Here is a 19,728-nt window from a genome sequence, read left to right as displayed (position 1 = left end):
GGCCAGTCGCCGGTTCGCCGGTTTTCAGTGAGGCGCTTTTGCAGCCCCTGACACCGGCTACCTCAGAGCCACAGGATGCCTCCGACTCCCACGTGGAGACAGCTAGGCCTCTGGAAACTCAAGGTATTGGGCCTACGGAAACAATTCCCTCAGATGGGTCCAGAGCCGCTGAGCAGGCATCGGCTTCTGAGGGTGTTTTCTAACCTACACAGCTTACTATCAAGACCTCTTCAGCAGCCAAGGCAAAGTCTAAAACACCTTTAAAGACAACGAAACAAGTATAGCATTCTCCTGTACAGTCATCCATGCCAAAGAAACAGATGCTCAAAATGGCAGAAGACCTAATTACTTTGATCAGTGGCTCCCATCCCCTTCCTGATAAAAGGCCTAGGCAAGCCACTGACTGACTCCTCTGATCAGGTTTCTATTTCTTCTGATTCCTTTTCAGAACAGGGATATTCTCTTCCTCCCTATGAGGACTCTGATGCTGAAGAATCTATCCCTTCAGCCTCTCCTCCTGAGGACTACTCTTTTGGGGAAACCCTGCACACCATGACGGAACATTTCCATTGGGAGAGCCAGGATTATTCAGAATCCAAGAAAAGGCTCAGAGACTTTCTTTTATTGCCTCAGCACAGGCCTCTTGCTATCCCCCCTGTACTAGATATTGTTGATGATGTTTTTTTCTGAATCCAGTTTGACTCCTGACTCTTTACCCCCTGCACCAGTAAAGCCAGGTAGGTACTACAGGGTTCCAGATTCTTATAAATTTCTTTATAAAAACCCTGCTGCTGATCCAGAAACTATTTCTCAGGGTCCCAAAGGGGTCAAGGCTTCCACTGCAAAAAACCCTGTTCACTCTGATAAGGATTCTAGAGCACTGGACAGATGGGGGAAAAAAGTTTACACCTCTGCTACTTTAGCTGTAAGGGCTTTAAACTGCCAGTTTCATATGCTTAAATATCAACAATACCTAATGTCTTTGCTAAAACAGAAAATGCTTACAAGCTCTGAATGTCCTGAGAGCAAGGAAATGCAGGATTTATTGCATGCAGCTGAACAAGTGGGAAAGCATACTTTGCAATGTGGTTTTGATTCATTAGAGGCATCTTGCAGAACCTCAGTTACAGGTTCTGTCATTCGAAGGTATGCTTGGTTAAAAGAACAGAGTTTACCTGATCATGTTAAAGCAAAATTATTGGATGCTCCATTACAACATGATACTTTGGTGTTAAGGCAGAAGAGGTGCTAAAGAAAATGGAGGATAAAGCAAAATCAATGCAGACAGTAAAGGATTTCTTACAGGTTCAGCCGCCTAGATTTAGCAGGAACTGGCCTTCTAAAAATTGGTCCTTTCCAGTGTCAGACAGGCCACAAAGAGGCAGATACAGATGCACAAGAGGCAGATCTCAGTCCCAAGGCTCATACAGACCTAAACAATAGGGTGCTTCAGCCCCCAAAGGCGGAGAAGACAAATAACCTTATAGGAAACAGCCCCAATGACTTTCCTCTACAAATGCAAAGCACTTACCTTTTGGCAGTACCCTTAGCGGGAAAACTAGCACTTTTCTCACAAAATTGGCACATGATTACATGATCACCCAGGACAAATGGGTACTGAATATTGTTTCTCAGAGTTACAGGTTCCACTTTCATACCCTACCAAGGTCAAAAGGTATGCCAGACCTGCCACAAAATCAATGGGCATAGGCACAAAAACAAATTTCTGCTCTCATGGACATGAGGGCTATTAAACAAGTACCACAGCAAGAACAGGGGCAAGGATTTTACTCAAGACTTTTCTTGGTACTCAGAAAGGACAAAGCCTGGAGACCAATACTGGATCTGTCTATTCTAAACACTTTCCGGGATGTTCCAAAATTCAAAATGTTGACACTGCAGCAACTTCTACCCATGCTGGGCAAGAAGGCTTGGCTAGTTAATTTGGACCTCAAAGTGGCATACCTGCATGTCCCAATCAGACAATCTTGCAGAAGATACCTCAGATTCATAGCTGGCTCAATGCATTACCAATTCTCTGTACTGCCCTTTGGCTTATCTACTGTGCCCAGGGTCTTCACAAAATGCCTGGCACCAGTAATTGCATTTTGCAGACAAAAAGGAATTCAAATATATCCCTACTTGGACGACTGCCTTATTCAAGCAGAGAGCAAGGACATTCTACTAAATCATCTTGCATTTGTAAAAAGATTACTAATTTGCCTAGGGTACACAGTAAATGAAAAGAAATCAAAACTAGTGCCCTCTCAAGAGATAATATTCCTGGGTGCAAGCTTAAATACAACTGCCCAAATGGCTTATCTTACGCCAGACAAGTAAAGACAACTGACTCATTACTTTCAAATGATGGCAACAAAGACCCAGCTACCTGTAAGAAAAATTCTGCAGGCGTTGGGCTTCATGGCATCCTGCATCCTACTAATTCCATATGCAAGACTGCATATGAGGAAGCTACAGTGGTATCTAAAAAGTGTTTGGATTCAACATTGCCACAGCCTGGAAACAATAATAACTCTTATTCCCTGCCTGCAACAGGAGTTTCGATGGTGGGCACTGGCCTGTCACCATAACAAGGAACAGCCTTTCACTTTACCCACAGCCAGGCAGACACCAACAACAGATGCATCGGATTATGCCTGGGGGGCACACATGGCAGGAAAAGGTATTCAGGGCACGTGGCCCCCAGACCAAATGCACCTTCATATCAATCAAAAAGAGATGCTAGCTGTACAGAATGCCCTGACAACCTTCAAGGATCTACTACATCCAGGGCAACTATTACTAAAGACGGACAATACTACAGTTATGTGGTACATAAGCAAGCAAGGGGGCACACATTCCTACCTCCTCTGCAGGCAAGCCATGACTTTGTGGAACACAGCACTTGACCTATCAAGTACATCTGCAGGCACAATTCCTGCCAGGAAAGAAAAATACTCTGGCAGACGAACTAAGCAGAAACCTCATGGACCCTCGCGAGTGGAAACTAGATCCACAGGTCTTCAGCATGATAACAAGGAAATGGGGGTGCCCAGACATAGATCTTTTTCCTCCCCTCACAACTGCCAGCTACAGAGATATTCTGCACAAGGACTTATCACTCACAAGCATGGAAAGTGGATGCTCTATCATTCAGCTGGAAAATCCTAACAGTTTATGCCTGTCCACCACTGCCTCTCCTTCCCAAGGTACTCCTAAAAGTCAGACAAGAGAAGCCAAAAAAGATTCTGATTGCCCCAGACTGGCCACACCACCCAACCCTAAAGAGCTTGTCTCAAGGCCCAGCCTGGACTTTACCTCAAATTCCTCATCTTCTGACTCAACAAAACAATCAGATCATGCACAGCCATCTCAGAACCTTAAATCTGGCTGCATGGCAAATAATATAGCCACTCAGAACACACCTCTCTCTAAAGCTGTTATGGATGTCATTTTGGAAGCCAGGAGGCCCAGCACCAGGAAATCTTATGCAGAAAAATGGAAGAGATTCTGTGCTTGGAGCCAGGCACAAGGACTTGAACCACTTGTTCCAAATATTCCTCAGATTTTACAATACTTAACTGAGATGCTGGACAAAGGACTATCCTTCTCATCAATTAAGATCCATGCCTGTGCCATTTCAGCTCATTACAATACAGAACCTCCTATTTTCTCTCATCCACTGCTAAGACAGTACCTCAGAGGGGCAAAAAACATAAGACCCCCAAGGAGAGCACCGATACCAACATGGGACCTCAACTTTGTTTTGGAAAAGCTCACACTGCCTCCTTTTGAGCCAGCCAATACAGCTGATATAAAATTCTTATGTAAAACTGCTCTGCTCCTAGCAATAACTTTAGCAAGAAAAGTCTCAGAGTTACAGGCATTAGTGGCAGTGGAACCTTTTATCATTTTTCATCTGGACAGGGTTTCTCTAAGGACAAACCCAAAATTTATGCCAAAGGTAGTATCCAGTGTGGCTCTTAACCAAACCATTCATTTGCCAATATTTTATCCAAATCTCCAGAATAAAGGGGAGAGACTTCTGCACTCTTTGGACATACACAGGCAGCTACGCTTCTACTTGGACAAAACAAAAGCTTTCAGAAAATCTGAGCAACTGTTTGTAGCATATGCTGCGGGATCACAAAGGAAGGCTATCTCAAAGCAGACCATTTCAAAATGGATAGGACACTGTATTCATTTCTGCTATGCACAGCATGGCAAGTCAGTGCCTAAGAATATTAGGCCACATTCTACCAGGGCAGCAGCCACTTCAGCAGCCTTTCTCAGAGGAGTACCAACTAAAGAAATTTTGGAGGCTGCAACTTGGAGCTCAGTACACACCTTTACCAATCATTATCACTTACCTCTTTATTCTAAATCCAGAGCAGGCTTTGCCACTGCAGTTCTGCAGGGCCTCATAGCCACTTCTAATCCTATTTAGACCCAGCCGCCCTACCTCAGCTTTGGGATTCAACCCAAGTGTAATGACTGCAACAGTGAAACACGATGAACATAGTACAGTTGTGTACCTGCCATAAATGTAGATGTTCGAGTGTATTCACTGTTGCAGTCCAGGTTACCCACCCTCTATCCCCCTTTCTTTGCTGGGACTTATCTATACTTCTCTATCCTATACAACCTGTGTGGTGTATTTGCTTGTAGGTGAAGGTATTGTTTTTTTTTTTTACTGTATGTTTTTATAAGCAATATGTATTGCCTACCTTCTTGGGGGCACCTGACATCTGGGGCAAGGAAAAACTGAAGAAAATGGCATCGGCTGCATCTTATATACCCCTGGCACACTGACATCAGAGAAGAGGTGACAGCAACCGACGCCGGACCAGGGCTTTGGAATTCAGGACAACTGAGGGTAGCCTGCCAGCAGGATAACCCTAGTGCAATGACTGCAACAGTGAATACACTCGAACATCTACATTTATGGTAGGTACGCAACTGTACTTTTTTTGGAATCATTTGTTTTCAGTGGGACAGGCTTCTGATATGGAAACACTTAACTTATGGGCTGGGATCAGGGTATATGACAATGTTTCTCACTCATGCATACTTGCTGATTATTTTTGAAAGTTGTGAGACTGCCAGTCCAATATTTTATAACACTGTAACTAACCCATTGTTCACTTCAGTTGAGAATAGAGTAGCAATCTTGATATTTGAGAGAGAGTGCAATCATTCATATATTTGTTGCAGTTACTTGTTTCAAGTAGCAAAAGGACTATTTAATGATTTTTGACTTTTACTACAGCATGAATTGAGCCCAAGAGCCATAACACATGATATGATATCCTTTTTATTCTTCCTCAACCTGTGGATTTCAGATCTGACTCGGCTGTATTCTACTGACTTTGGATCCAACTTTTTCTCCTTTTTCTTTTTATTTCCAGTCCCTCCAGCAAACATTTTACTCTGTGTCTTGGCCAACCTCCAATAAACCAAAGGCTGTCTGGTTGCCCTGCACTGTGAAACCCTGCATTGGTGGAACACTAAAGTCCTTTCAGCTACACTAGTGTATGTTACAGTTGTATTTAATCTATCCTCTAAACTGAAGACATTTTGCTGTAGCCGTTTACTGTAGGCGTGCACACTACTGCCCCCCCCCATTTTTTCTCTTCCTATTGTACCCCTAGGTTAATTACTTAAAACAACTTTCTTTCTCTTGGAAAATGTTTACCTATGTATCTGCAGCCCATACTTCATTTGTTTTTCCCTGTAGAAGTGGTGTTCCTTTTCACTACACTGTACTAGACTAGTAGCACAAGATTTGTAGTTATTTGGAAGATACTGCACTACACTGACCTGGAATTGACTGAGCTTGGTTTCCCTGATTGTTTTCTTAGCAGCTGGTCTAGTACAGTTTTTCAGGCTCACCTTGTATTACTTTGTGTCTGTCTCCCTCCCCCATCTTGAACCTGCACACCTCCGACCCACTCCTGGTTAATTACAGAAGAATTTTAAAACTTAATGTAGAAAGGCACCATCTTTTGAGTTGGCTTTTCTGCCCTTGCTTCATAGGAATCCCCAGTAGCATACTCCCATATACCATTTTCCATTCCTTTTTAAATAGTGCTCTATTGACTCCTTGCATGTCCCTTTCTAAAAACCTTGCCATAACTACATTATTTTCTCACTTCTCAGTGAACTGCAGCTCCCCGTTTTTAAAGATAAATAAAAACAGAAAAGAAAAGACCTTTTTTCTTTAGAATCTAGCTTGTCTAATTGTCCTTATATCTGGCTATTTATCTTCCCCAGACACTGGATTGTACTGACTGATTCTTTTTTTTATATATACTTTGTCCCAGGTGTATAGCCCTGCTCCGTTCGCCCTTGCCTCGCAAGGGCTCACTTCGCTCATCTCCCACCCCTATTACCACCCACCCCCATATCATTTCCTTTATATCTAACCACAGGTCCCTCCCAACCATCAAACTCCTCCCCTTCCTGTTACACAAGCTAACACGCACTACAAACTCTCTCCCTACCTTACAACTCCTCCCCAAACTCTCAACCAACTCACCCTATTAAAGCCCTCTCCTCTTCTTCAGACATGCCAGACTTAATCATTCCTGTCATACTTCTACCTGCGCTGCTCCTCCTACACAACATAACATCACCTCACACACTCTTAACCCCTTCTACATAAAGCCCACCTACCCTCACTAAAGCTGCTTTTCTTACCCTCAGCAACCCATACTCATCTCTGCATCTATCCTTCCAATGAATATACTACTCCCTAAAATAAACACTCTTCCTTTCAACCATAGTACATCTAAGTATAAAACAAAATGCTTTCACAATTACCCACAAAAAAAAAAAAGCTTATGACTTCCCAAGGACTCTGGCCTTGTCAGGTGATATACACCCAAACCTTGGTCCTACCACTGTTCCTAACACCCCACAAAATATCACCCCCATTCTAATCAACCATCCATACCTAAAAAGAAAATCTCCTATTCTATCAATACTCGAGGTATGGTCAACAAACTAAGCCAGTTTCATTCTTGGGTATCTCTTCATACCGCAGACATGATCTCAGTCACAGAAACCTGGCATGTCATGTAGTCCTATCTCGCCTCCATTATTACGTGTGGGTTCTCTGCTCCGACTCGGCCGCTTAGAAAGCCTGAAAACTTCTCATTGGCTCGTGGCTAATAGGTATCCCATGGTACATGTGCACATTCCCCAGATCTCGTTAGCCGCGTCTTCATTCAGAAGCTTCTTTCAGTTGGCTGTGTCTAAATGATTTAGTTCTTTATTATTACTACTTTTCAGGAGTTTTTGGCTTCGTGTGAAGTGTTATGCTGATTGCTGATAGCTTTATTGTGTTACCGATTTGTGTCTATTAACCGGATTTGACTGATTACTGCTTATAAAATTCTTGGGCCTGTTGGCCTTTTGTGTGTGGTTCCCGTGAGTGTATGCTTTTAGACTAGACCGTTAAACTTAGAGGTGCTAGATTATTTCCCTTTTTCCTTTGCACTAGGTTAGTTTAAGTTAGAGAACCGAGTAAAACCACTTTTTATTTTTTGTGCGAGTGTTAGGGCTAGATCTATTTAAGTTAGAAGATCTAGTTCCTCTCTTGTGTGTTGGTATTTTCTCTACTGCCATTATGTCCAAAGAACATAAAGAGCATAAACAGTCAGGATTTAAAAAGTGTACTAAATGCTTACAAAAAATGTCCATCACTGATGGACATAGCGTCTGTGTGTACTGTTTAGGGGCCATGCATCTTCAAGAAACTTGTCTTTTTTGTCATTCCTTTGGTCCTAGAGTGCTCCTGGAATGGAAGAATAATCTGATCCTAAAAGGCATGTTAAAACCTCCCTTCGAGGAAGACCTAGCCAGTTCTTCCTCCTCTGCTAGGTCGCAGTCTTCTAGAAAAGATAAGAGCAAGACCTCAAAAAGACCTTCTCCAGCCTCAACTTCTGTCTCTGAACCTCCACAGAAGTTACCAAAGTCAGAGCTGGCCTCTGTCTCTTTGGCTCCACTGTCTTCAGAGCTGATTGAGATTCTGGACACGGACCTTGCAGTATCAGCACCAAGTGCTTCGGTGTGATCACTAGCAGTCCTCTTCGGGGCCGGTCTACAGTCATTCCACCAGTCTCCCCTACTCTAAAATTGCCTAAATTGCAGAGAGCGAGGTCTCCCACACTGTCCTCCAGATCCTCCAGGAGCTTATCTGAAGAAGAAATAGAGAGAGTGGTGCTCAGACTCCTCAAGTCGTCAGCCTTGCCAGAATTTTTATCGGCTCTGACCATTTCTTTCTCAGAGCAGACTCCTGCTACCGATCCTGTTCTTTTTCCTCCTCCAACTCAGATTGGGCCTTTGGAGCCGATGCGGTCAGTACCGACTGTAGTGGTGCTCTCGGCTCCAGCACCCCGTGGGGTTGTCTTGGAGCTGAGCTCTGCTCTGACACTATCGTTGCCGTCCGAAGTGTCTAGGGTCCGAAGCTGTTCGGTCAGGCCCAAGGGGGACACTTGGAACCGAACCTCTTCAGTGCCGAGTCTTCCTCTTGGTGTGTCGGCCCGAGTGAGCTCGGACCCTACATCGTTCTTGGAGCCAATTCCTTTGGGACTATCGGCACCTACGCTCACTTCGGAGCAGGAGGAATCGGTCTTCATGAGGATGAGGAGCATGTTGGATAGTTCATCTGTACTATGTAGGAGTATAGATGCTATACTCCCTCAAGCCGACTACAGTCTCAGCATCCTCTCTCCTCTGGGATGGTAGAGACTCACAGCCTCAGGACCCCCATTTGGGTGGTCCCTGATCTTCCGAGACCTCCCCAGAAGACCCCCACTGAGGAGCCCCCTTGGAAGAGATCATGTAAGAGGAAGCATGTAGATTCCCCTGATGAGTCTGTCACATCTGACACTGACCTCGATGAGTCGGAGGGGTCCCCTAAGTCATCCTCTGAAGTTGTCTCCTTTGCAGACATTTTGGAGATCCTCAGGCAGAGAGGCGGCTGGCCCACTGTTACCCCGTCCGATGAGGAGTCCGTGTACCTGAAGGCTTTTGGGTCTCAACCCTCAGCTTCATGGTTGTCTCCTCCATTTGATGAATTACTGGATCTTGTGAGTCAGAAAGCATGGCAGACTCCTGATGCCTTGGAACCAGTCCCCAGGAGGCCGAATAAATTTCTTTCCACCCCTAAAGACAAAGAGTTTTTATCCAAGGGATTACCTGTTGATGCCATGGTGGTGGCAGCGACCACTAAGAAGGAGCTAGCAGAGACTTCTTTGCATCCACCTAATAAGGAATCCCAAACAATGGATAGGTGCGGGAAGTGTATCTTCTCTTCAGCCGCTTTTACTCTCCGATCGCTGAACTATCTGTCACATTTTACGAGACTTTGGAGAGATCTCCTAAAGGAGTTAGGAGATGCTGTTCAGGGTACCTCTACTGAATCAGTCCCATCTACAGTGTCGGCTCAGTTGGCTACTCTCACATCTATTGTTAACTCCTCCATGCGGCTGATCTTATACCCAGCTGATGGTGCGAGTAGGGCGGTGGGTTCAGGAGTCTCCTTAAGGAGACATTCCTGGATGCGTCTATGCAACTTTGCTGGGCCTTTCAAGTCTGCATTCACCAACGCTCCCATGGACGGATCCTCTCTTTTTGGACCCAAGGTGAAAGATACCCTCACCAGGTGTGAGCAGGAAGGAAAGACTCTCTCTACCATGGGAGTCCATTTTACCGTTCCTTCTAGACCTTACCCTAAAGGTCAGAAGAGCGGCAAAATGTGGTTCAAGAAATCACAGAGACCTTTCTAGGACAACACAGAGTGATTCCTCCTTCAGAGGCAGGGAAGGAGGACATAATGGTAGACGTCGCCCTAGAGGCAGGGGAGGCCCACAAAATCAGGGAGGTTGCGATTCCTTTCGTGACTGTCCCTATCAGCGTTCCTGATGTGGAACCCGACTGTGCATCTCTGGAGACGGTCGGGGGTCACCTGTCCTTGTACCCAGAAGCCTGGCTAAATCTTACTCGAGACAAGTGGATACAAGACATTATCGCCAGAGGTTACTCTATACCCTTTTCCCTTCCACCACTCCCTCCCAAAAGGATCCCAGGGGTACCACCCAATCACAGGGATCAAGCGGCTATAGAGATAGAAAAGCTGCTATTAAAAATAGTCATCCAAAAGGTCCCAGCAGACCAGACAGGATTCGGAACATACTCCAGGTTCTTTTTAGTTCCAAAAAGAACAGGGGACTGGAGACCCATCCTAGACCTCAGCAGGTTAAAACGAGTATGTAAAGAAGTCCAAATTCCAAATGGTCACTCTACAATCCGTACTCCCTCTGTTAGGGAGAGACAGCTGGTTGTGCTCAATAGATCTCCAGGATGCCTACTACCACATAATGATGGACAAAGCATCAAGGAGCTACATACGCTTCCAGCTGGGAGCCAATCATTACCAGTTTCGGGTGCTGCCCTTTGGTCTCACCACAGCCCCACCGGTGTTCACTAAGTGCATGGCAGTAGTGACAGCTCATTTGAGGTGTCAGGGAATCCAAGTCTTTCCATACCTGGACGATTGGCTCCTGACCGCCACCATCAGGCATCACCTAGTTCAATCGAGAGATTCCACAATCAAGCTCTGTTCCCAGTTGGGAATCTCGATAAACTGGGAAAAATCCTCTACTTTGCCCACTCAGTCTGTAACTTTTATAGGAGCAAACATAGAGCCGGGTGTCTGGCGTACGCCTGTAATCCTAGCATCTTGGGTGGTGGAGGTTGTTGGATCGAATTACACTGTGTGATAGAGACCATGCTTCCAGAGGAAAGGGTGAAATAAGTAGACCCGATTCCCAATGGAAAATTAATGCTAACCCAAGGGGTTATGCTTTGTACATGGAGCTCACGGAGATGCAGCCTCACATTTAAAGCTCAATCGATATGACAGCCAAGACTACCTACAGACAGAATACAGAATTTTGTGCAACAAATTTACAGGATACTTCCCCTTTGAAGAGTCAAAGTGAAGGTGGTGTTGCAGCTTCTTGGAACTATGGCAGCGACCATAACCTTGGTACCTTTAGCAAGACTACATATGAGAATACTCCAGTGGCTCCCGTCATCCCAGTGGTCGTTTCAGCAGATGTTCATCGTGTTTCACTGTTGCAGTCATTACAATTGGGTTATCCTGCTGGCAGGCTACCCACAGTCGGCCTAAAGTCTAGGTCCGGCGTCAGTTGCTGTCACCTCCTCCCTGACGTCAGTGCGCCAGGGGTATAAAAGATGCAGCCGACGCCATTTTCTTCTGTCTTTCTTGCCGCGCAGTGCCTGAAGCGAAAGCAGTTCACAAGTGCCGGTCAGCCGACTCCTGAGATTTTCAAGTTTGAATTTCAGATCCGAAGTCTTCATTAAAAGCTAAGTACCACATTGGGGAAACTTTTTTCTTGCTCCAGACAGATGTCAGAAACAGTTAATAATTATATTTCTTGTGGGAAGCAAATACCTCATAAGGATTTTCATTCTTACTGTATTCCTTGCCTAGGCCCTGACCACGACGTTGCTAGTTGTCGGTACGATTTTGCTTTTCATTACTTTGGCATAAGATTTAATTATATAATACCGTCGGAACAGCCGACTACCGGAGTTTACAAAAAAACGCAAAGAAAAAGAGGAGGACAGGCATCCGAGCTCCAAAACCGACGACAAGGCCTCTTCAAGGCCAGTCATCTGTTCTCAGTGAGGCACTTTCGCAGCCCCTGATGACCGCTACTTTAGTGCCGCAGGCCGATACCGACTCCCACGTGGAGTCAGCCAGGCCTGCAGATACTCAAGATATTGGACCTTCGAAAACCATTCCCTCAGATGGGTCCAGAGCTGCTGAGCAGGCATCGGCTTCTGAGGGCGTTTTCAGACCTACACAATTATATGTTAAAACTACTTCAGCTTCAAAGGCAAAGACTAAAGCAGCTTTAAAGACAAAGAAACAAGTACAACAGCGCCATGGACAGGCCTCCATGCCTAAAAAACAGATGCTAAAAATGGCCGAAGACCTGATTACTTTGATCAGGGGTTCTCATCCCCCTCCTGACAAGAGACCTAGGCAAGAGGTAGAATATGAATCTTCAGATCAGGTTTCCATTTCATCTGATTCCTCTTCTGATCAGGAATACTCTCTTTCTCCCTATGAGGATTCTGATGCTGAAGAATCTATCCCCTCAGCTTCTCCTCCTGAGGATTATTCTTTTGAGGAAACACTGCATACCATGAGGGAGCATTTCCACTGGAATTGCCAAGATTATTCAGAATCTAGGAAAAGGCTCAGACTTTCTTTTACTGTCTCAGCACAGGCCCCTGGCTATTCCACCTGTGCTAGACATTGTAGATGTATTTTCAGAGTCCAGTCTGACTCCTGACTCCTTATCTCCAGCTCCTGTTGAGCCAGACAGATACTACAGGGTTCCAGACTCCCACAAATTTCTTTTTAAAAACCCTGCTGCTGACCCAGAAACTATCTCTCAGGGTCCCAAGGGGGTCAAGGCTTCCACTGCAAAAAACCCTACCCCCTCTGACAGAGATTCCAGGGCACTGGACAGATGGGGGAAAAAGATTTACACTTCTGCTACCTTGGCTATAAGGGCTTTAAATTGTTAGTTTCATATGCTTAAATATCAGCAATACATTATGTCACTGCTTAAACAGAAAATGTTGACAAATTCTGAATGTGCAGAAAATAAAGAAATGCAGGATTTATTGCATGCAACTGAACAAGTTGGAAAGCATACTTTACAATGTGGATGTCCTTCATGGATGCATCTGCAGTCATAACAACTGGGTTGTCCTGTCGTCAGGCAGCCCTTCGGTCGGCCGGATTCCAAAGTCCGGGTCCGGCTTCGGCTGATGTCGCACTTCACCCGACGTCATCTCTGTTGGTCTTGGTATAAAGGCATCAGCGGCGCCATTTTCCTCAGTCTTTCTTGCAGCGTGGCAGAAGCAGAAGCTGTTTGCAAGTGCGGTCGGTCAGATCCAGAGATTACTACTTCCGAATACTACGAAGACTTCTAAAGCTAAGTACCCGTTGGGGACTCTTTCTTGCCTCAGCCGATGTCAGAAAAAGTCAATAACTGTTTAACTTGTGGGAAACAAATACCTCATAAAGATTTCCACTCTTACTGTTTGCCTTGTTTAGGCCCAGACCATGGCGTAGCAGCCTGTTCAGCCTGTGCCTCATTCAACCGGCGAGCGCTTTAGGCGTCGGTCGGAGTTTGCTGAACAGTTTTTCGCTCAGATTTTGCGTACATTATGCCGCCGGATCCTCCGACTACCCAGATTGTTAAAAACGAAAGAAAAGACCGACACTGCGGTCCAGCGGTTTCGGCTGAAACCATGGTTAAGCAAACCGCGAGTGTCTCGGTTTCGGCCGAAACCGAGAAAACTGATCAAAGCATAGCTGAATCAATGACTACTACTGAGGCTCCTGCTACCTCACTTGAAACGGCCTCAGAAATCTTACCTACAGTGGTTACTAGTGACTTATCAGACACCATCCCTTTGGATGTCTCTACCCCAGCACGTGGTGCTGCTAGGCCTCCTGCAGCCATGTCTGTTAAGGCCTTTGCCAGGGCTAAAGCAGCCAAATCTACTAAAACAGTGCCTGTTAAGCCCCCCCCTACTAGGCCCACTTCTAGTTCACAAATGCTTACTTTGGCAGAGGATTTAATATCCTTAATTAGGGGATCTCAATCTCACCCAGACAGGGCCTCTCAGCCCCAGAAAGAGACCTAGAGCAGAGCCCCCGAGCCTGTGTCCTCTGATGATTCATAGAGGACTCTGATATTACAGACCAGCCAGAGGCTCAGTTCTCCAATTATGAAGACTCAGATGCTGAAGAATCCATTCCAGCTGCTTCTCCACCAGAAGAATTCTCCTTTGGGAAACCTTACATGCCATGCGAGAACAATTCCAATGGCAGGAACAGGATTTCTCAGATTCCAGAAAAGACTTAGGACTTTTCTGCACCTACCACAACACAGGCCTTTAGCTATACCTCCTGTCCTCTCTGTTGTGGACGATGCATTTAATGATGTCTGCACTGCACCAGATTCCTTACCTCCAGCCCCTGTCAAACCAGATAGATTTTACAGGGTTCCAGACACTCATCACCACTTATACAAGGCCCCACTTGCAGACCCGAAACCATATCCCAGGGGCCTAAGGCAGCAGCCTCGACCACAGCAAAAACCCTATTCCTTCTCAAAGGGAAGCCAGGTCTTTAGACAGATGGGGCAAAAGGTTTACACCTCTGCTACTCTCTCAGCTAGAGCTTTAAATTGTCAGTTTCACATGATACAATACCAAGAGTTTATGCTTGATCAGTTAACTAAAAACCTATCCTCTGATGACTCTATAGATAAGAAATATATATTAGAAATGGTAAATAACATACAACAGGTTAGTAACCATTCCTTAAAATGTGGCTATGATGCACTGGAGGCTTCATTTAGATCAGCCATGACTGGCACAGTGATAAGAAGACATGCATGGCTGAAGGAACAGGTCTTACGGATCATGTTAAAGCTAAGTTATTAGATGCACCTATGGATAAGGCCAGTTTGTTTGGTACACCTGCTCAGCAGGTAATGAAGAAAATGGAAGAAAAGGCAAAATCTGTACAAACAGTTAAAGATTTCTTGCAAGTTCAACCCCAAGGTTTAGCAGGAACTGGCCTGCCAATAATTGGTTCTTAGCTGACAGCAGAAAATCGCAGAGCGGCAGGAATAGACGTCGGAGAGGCAGAAATGAATCCAGAGGGGTGCCTACAGAGGCGACAGTGGCAAGGTAATAACAGAGGCACAGACACAGCCACTGCCACTACAACAGCACAGTGACTTGATTCTAACTCCGCCTACCAGGGAACAAATAGCAGCACCATTAGGCGGAAAATTAACCTTATTTTCAAAAAACTGGCACTATATCACAAAAGACAAGTGGATTCTGCAAACCATAGACCAAGGATACCGGTTCCACTTCCACACTTTACCAGTCAAAAGAGGAATGCCAAACCTGCCTCCAAATCAAAAAAACAGAAGCTCTACAGCAGATAATGCAACTAACAAAGATGAGAGCTGTGGAAAAAGTGCCAATAACAGAACAAGGCAAAGGATTCTACTCCAGACTATTCCTAGTTCCAAGAAAGGAAAAAAGCTGGAGACCTATTCTCGACCTGTCCACCTTAAATACATACATCATTGTCCCAAAATTCAAAATGCTGACCCTCCAGCAACTTCTTCCCATGCTGGGCAAGGAGTGCTGGCTGGTAACTCTAGATCTCAAGGAGGCATACCTGCACGTCCCCATACGACCAATTTGCAGAAGATACCTCAGATTTCTTGCAGGATCAGAGCACTATCAATTCTCAGCATTGCCCTTTGGCTTATCTACTGCCAGAGTATTCACAAAATGCCTGGCATCAGTAATCGCCACTGCAGACTACAGGGAATCCAAATTTATCCATACCTGGACGACTGTCTGCTACAGGGGACAACAAAAGCAAGCTGACAACAGATTTACAAAGGGTCATTTACTTGCTACAAGCACTGGGATACACAGTCAATTTACAAAAGTCAAGGCTGATACCATCCCAAACAAGGACATTCTTGGGCGGAATTGGACACAGTAAAACAAATGGCATTCCTAACTGCAGAAAACAAAAAGAACTCCCTCTTTACTTCTTGGCACTAACAAAACAGAACAAGCTAACAGCAAGAAAAGTTCTGCAGGCCTTGGGCTTCATGGCATCCTGCATAATCTTGGTTCCACATGCCAGACTACATATGAGAAAACTACAGTGGTACCTAAAGAATTTATGGTCCCAACACAGGCACAGCCTAGAAGCAGAAATTCCTCTAATCCCATGCCTAAAACAGGAGTTCCTATGGTGGGCTCAAGCATGCCAGTCAAATCCAGGCCTACCTTTCCACAACTATCAAGCAAGCCAAACCATCACAACAGACGCCTCAGACCTAGGATGGGGGGCTCACATGCTGGACAAATGCGCAAGGATTGTGGACACAGGACCAGCTCCATTTGCACATCAACCTAAAAGAAATGCTGGCAGTAAAGCTGGCAATCCAAAAATTCAGACCATTCCTCAAAGCAGGACATTTGATGATAAGGACAGACAACACCACAGTCATGTGGTACATCAACAAACAGGGAGGCACTCATTCATACCCCTATGCAGAATGACTTTGGACCTTTGGAACCTGGCTCCAGCTACAACATCCAGTTACAGGCAATGTTAGGTACCAGGAAAGGAGAATACTCTAGCAGACATGTTAAGCAGAACCACCTCGGATGCTCACGAATGGATGCTACACCGGACATCTTCAAGGCCATCTCAAAGAAATGGGGAATGCCACAGATAGACCTATTCGCTTCCCCTCTCAATCACCAGCTCAAAAAATTCTGCACAAGGGCGTTCCACCCACTTGCATGGAAAGTGGACTCGCTCTCCTTCAGCTGGAAAGGTCTGACAGCATATGCATTCCCACCTCTTCCCTTGATACACAAGGTATTACTAAAATCAAGGAGGCGTCCAAGGATAACCCTGATAGCTCCAATCTGGCCAAGACAACACTGGTACCCATTGCTGAGGAGCATGTCTCGGGACAAGATATGGCCAATAGCCCTGATGCCTTTGATGTTAACCCAGAACAACTACAGCATCATGCATCCAAACCTAAAAACTTTGCAACTGACTGCATGGAACATCACATAGCAGCAACTAATCCAGAGCTTTCCCAAAGGGTTAAAGACATTATCCTTGAAGCCCGCAGACCTTCAACAAGAAGGAACTACGCAGGAAAATGGAAAAGGTTTGTCATTTGGAGCTGAAAGAGGAAAAAGATGTGTCCAATATAGACATTGCTAACATTCTGGAGTATTTGGCAGAGCTTCTACATACAGGCCTGTCCTATTCCTCCATCAAGATACATGCATCAGCTATTTCAGCAGAATACAGCTTTGATCCACCTGTCTTTTCACATCCTTTACTCAGGCAGTTCCTCAGAGAGGGAAGAAGAATGTACCTCCTAGAAAACCACCACCTCATTGCCAGGATTTGATTTGAACTTTGTGCTGAAAAGTTGACACTGCACTTTTGACCACCAGCAGCAACAGCAGACCTGGGCAGCATATCGAAAACTGCTTTCCTGTACTGGCAATAATAGCAGCAAGAAGGGGGGTCTTTCAACTAGGGCCCTAATGGCAGTACAAACTTCTCCTAATCTTCCACCAAGATAGAGGTCCATGAGGACTAATCCCATTTATGCCTAAGGTGGTATCCAGAGTGTCTCTTTAAACCAGGCAATCCACCTACCTACCTTCTTCCCAAACCCACACAACAGAGGGAAGAAAAGCAATTTGCCAAACAGACAATACGATTCTGTTACTCCCTTTCATGGAAAACCAATTTTCTTGAAAGAAGCCAATTCCACAGAACATAGCAGCCACTACCAGGGCAGCTAACTACGGTGGCAATAAGGACATTATTGGCTGACTTATTGGACCTCCGTGCATACATTTGCCAAACATTATAATTTACCTCTGTATTCCAGATCGAGCAGCTGCAGGGTTGCACTGCTGTACTGGATCTTATCCTATAATCTATTCTTCCCTCCTCCCTACCCTAGTGGTATTCTACCCAGTTGTTATGACTGCAGTCTGCATCCATGAAGGACATAGTACAGTTTTGCCTACCATAAATGTAGATGTCGAACTGGATAGCATCTGCAGTCCTCCCTCCTTCCCTCTGTGGTACTCTAGGGTACTTACCCACTCCTAATAGCTAGCTGGCGGGGGTCTCTTATGGTGTATTTGTTTGTTATTGTACATACATACTTTTTTTTGTGTTTGCCTTCTATTTTTTTGGAAACATTGGCATTTATTATTATTTAGCCTTCCAAGAAGGGCAGCGGCATCTGGGGCAAAACACTGAGGAAAATGAAATTGTTGGTACCTTTATACCCGAACCAACAGAGTGAACGTGTCCGGGTGAAGTGCGACATCAGCGAAGCGGACCGGACTTTGGAATCCACGACGACCCGAACAGGCTGCCTGACGACAAGAACCCAGTTGTTATGACTGCAGCAGCTATCCGGATTCGGACATCTACAAATATGGTAGGTACAAAACTGTACTTTTGATTCTTTGGAGCCTCCTGTAGAGCGCTGTTCACAGTTCTGTCATTAGAAGGCATGCTTGGTTAAAGGAACAGAATCTGCCTGATCATGATAAAGCAAAATTATTAGATGCTCCATTACATCATGATACGTTGTTTGGTGTTAAAGCAGAAGAGGTGTTGAAGAAAATGGAGGACAAAGCCAAATCTTTGCAAACACAAAGAATTGGTCCTTTCAGTGTCAGACAGGGCCACAAAGAGGGAGGAGATGCCCTCGAGGGCAGATCCCCCAGCCAAGGCTCTAAACATGGGCTTCTTACCTCTAAAAGCTGAGAAGACAATCACATCCATACAGAGTAGTTCCAATGAGACTTCCCCAGCCTAATCACTTTCTGTTTTCTCTGGCAGCTCCTTTAGCGGAAAACTAGCACTTTTCAAAACTAACTGGCACTCAATCACCCAGGAGCAAAATGGGTCTTGAACATAGTGTCATAAGGTTACAGGTCTCCACTCCAACACCCCTGCCATGGGCAACGGTATGCCAGACTCCGCTACAAAATCAATGGGCAGTGGTACAAAGACAAGTTTCATCCTCATGGACATGAGAGCCATTCAACAAGTACCACAGCAAGAGCAGGACAAGGATTTTATCAAGACTTTTCTTTGCCCAGGAATGACAGTCTGAGGCCAATACTTGACCTATCTATTCTAAACATATACCTGATATTCCAAAATTCAACAAATTTCTCTATTCTGAAAAAACTTAACAGCATATGCTGCTCCCACTGCTTCTCCCTCCTAAATGTCAGATAAGAAGCCAAAAATGATACTGAAAAATGATACTGATTGGCACCAGCACTGGTACCCAATCCTAGGAACTACTATCAATGCCCAGCATGGACATTACCTCAAATTCCTCACTTACTGACCCAACAAAACAATCAGATCCTGCACAGCCAACTCAGGGCCTTAAATCTGGCAGCATGGCGGATAATGTAGCTTTCAAAAAACACACCTCTCTCTAAAGCAGTGATGGATGTCATCTTGAAGGCCAGGAGGCAGGAGGCCAATCTTGTGCAGAAAAATGGAAGAGATTCTGTGCTTGGAACCAGGCACCAAGAATTGACATGATTGTAACAAATATCCTTCAGATTTTGCAATACTTAACTGAGATTTAACTGAGATGCTATTCTTTTTTCTTCAATTAAGATTCAGCCCTCCTCTCTGCTATTTCAGCTCATTGAGATAGACCTATTTTCTTTTTCATTTATTAAGGCAGTACCTCAGAGGAGCTAAAACTTCTGGCCTCAAGGGCATCACCAATACCTGCATGGGACCTCAATTATGTCTTGGAAAAAAAACTCTGCCTCCTTTTTTTTTGAGCGCTACAGCTGATATAACATTTTATTTTATCAAACGAAAACAAGCTCCCTCCTAGCAATAACTGCAAGGCCGAGTCTCAGAGCTACAGGCACTCATGGCTGTGGAACATCATTTTCCATCCAGATAAGGTTTCTCTAAGGACAAACCCCATATTTATGCCTAAGGTAGTGTCCAGTGTGGCCCTT

At 45.0% G+C, this 19,728-nt stretch overlaps 1 protein-coding gene across 1 annotated transcript in view; it reads left to right on the top strand.

Annotated features, from left to right (window-relative positions):
* Positions 1 to 19,728, top strand: part of SPTLC1 (serine palmitoyltransferase long chain base subunit 1) — a gene marked incomplete at its 5' end in the record, with an annotated part of 1,612,539 nt that overhangs the window by 425,367 nt on the left and 1,167,444 nt on the right. The window lies entirely within an intron of this gene.

The sequence above is a fragment of the Protopterus annectens genome, chromosome 2.part0 (assembly GCF_019279795.1).
Source record: "Protopterus annectens isolate FY-2018-M chromosome 2.part0, PAN1.0, whole genome shotgun sequence".
Lineage (NCBI taxonomy): Eukaryota > Metazoa > Chordata > Ceratodontiformes > Protopteridae > Protopterus > Protopterus annectens.
This window is presented reverse-complemented; position numbering and strand designations above follow the sequence as displayed.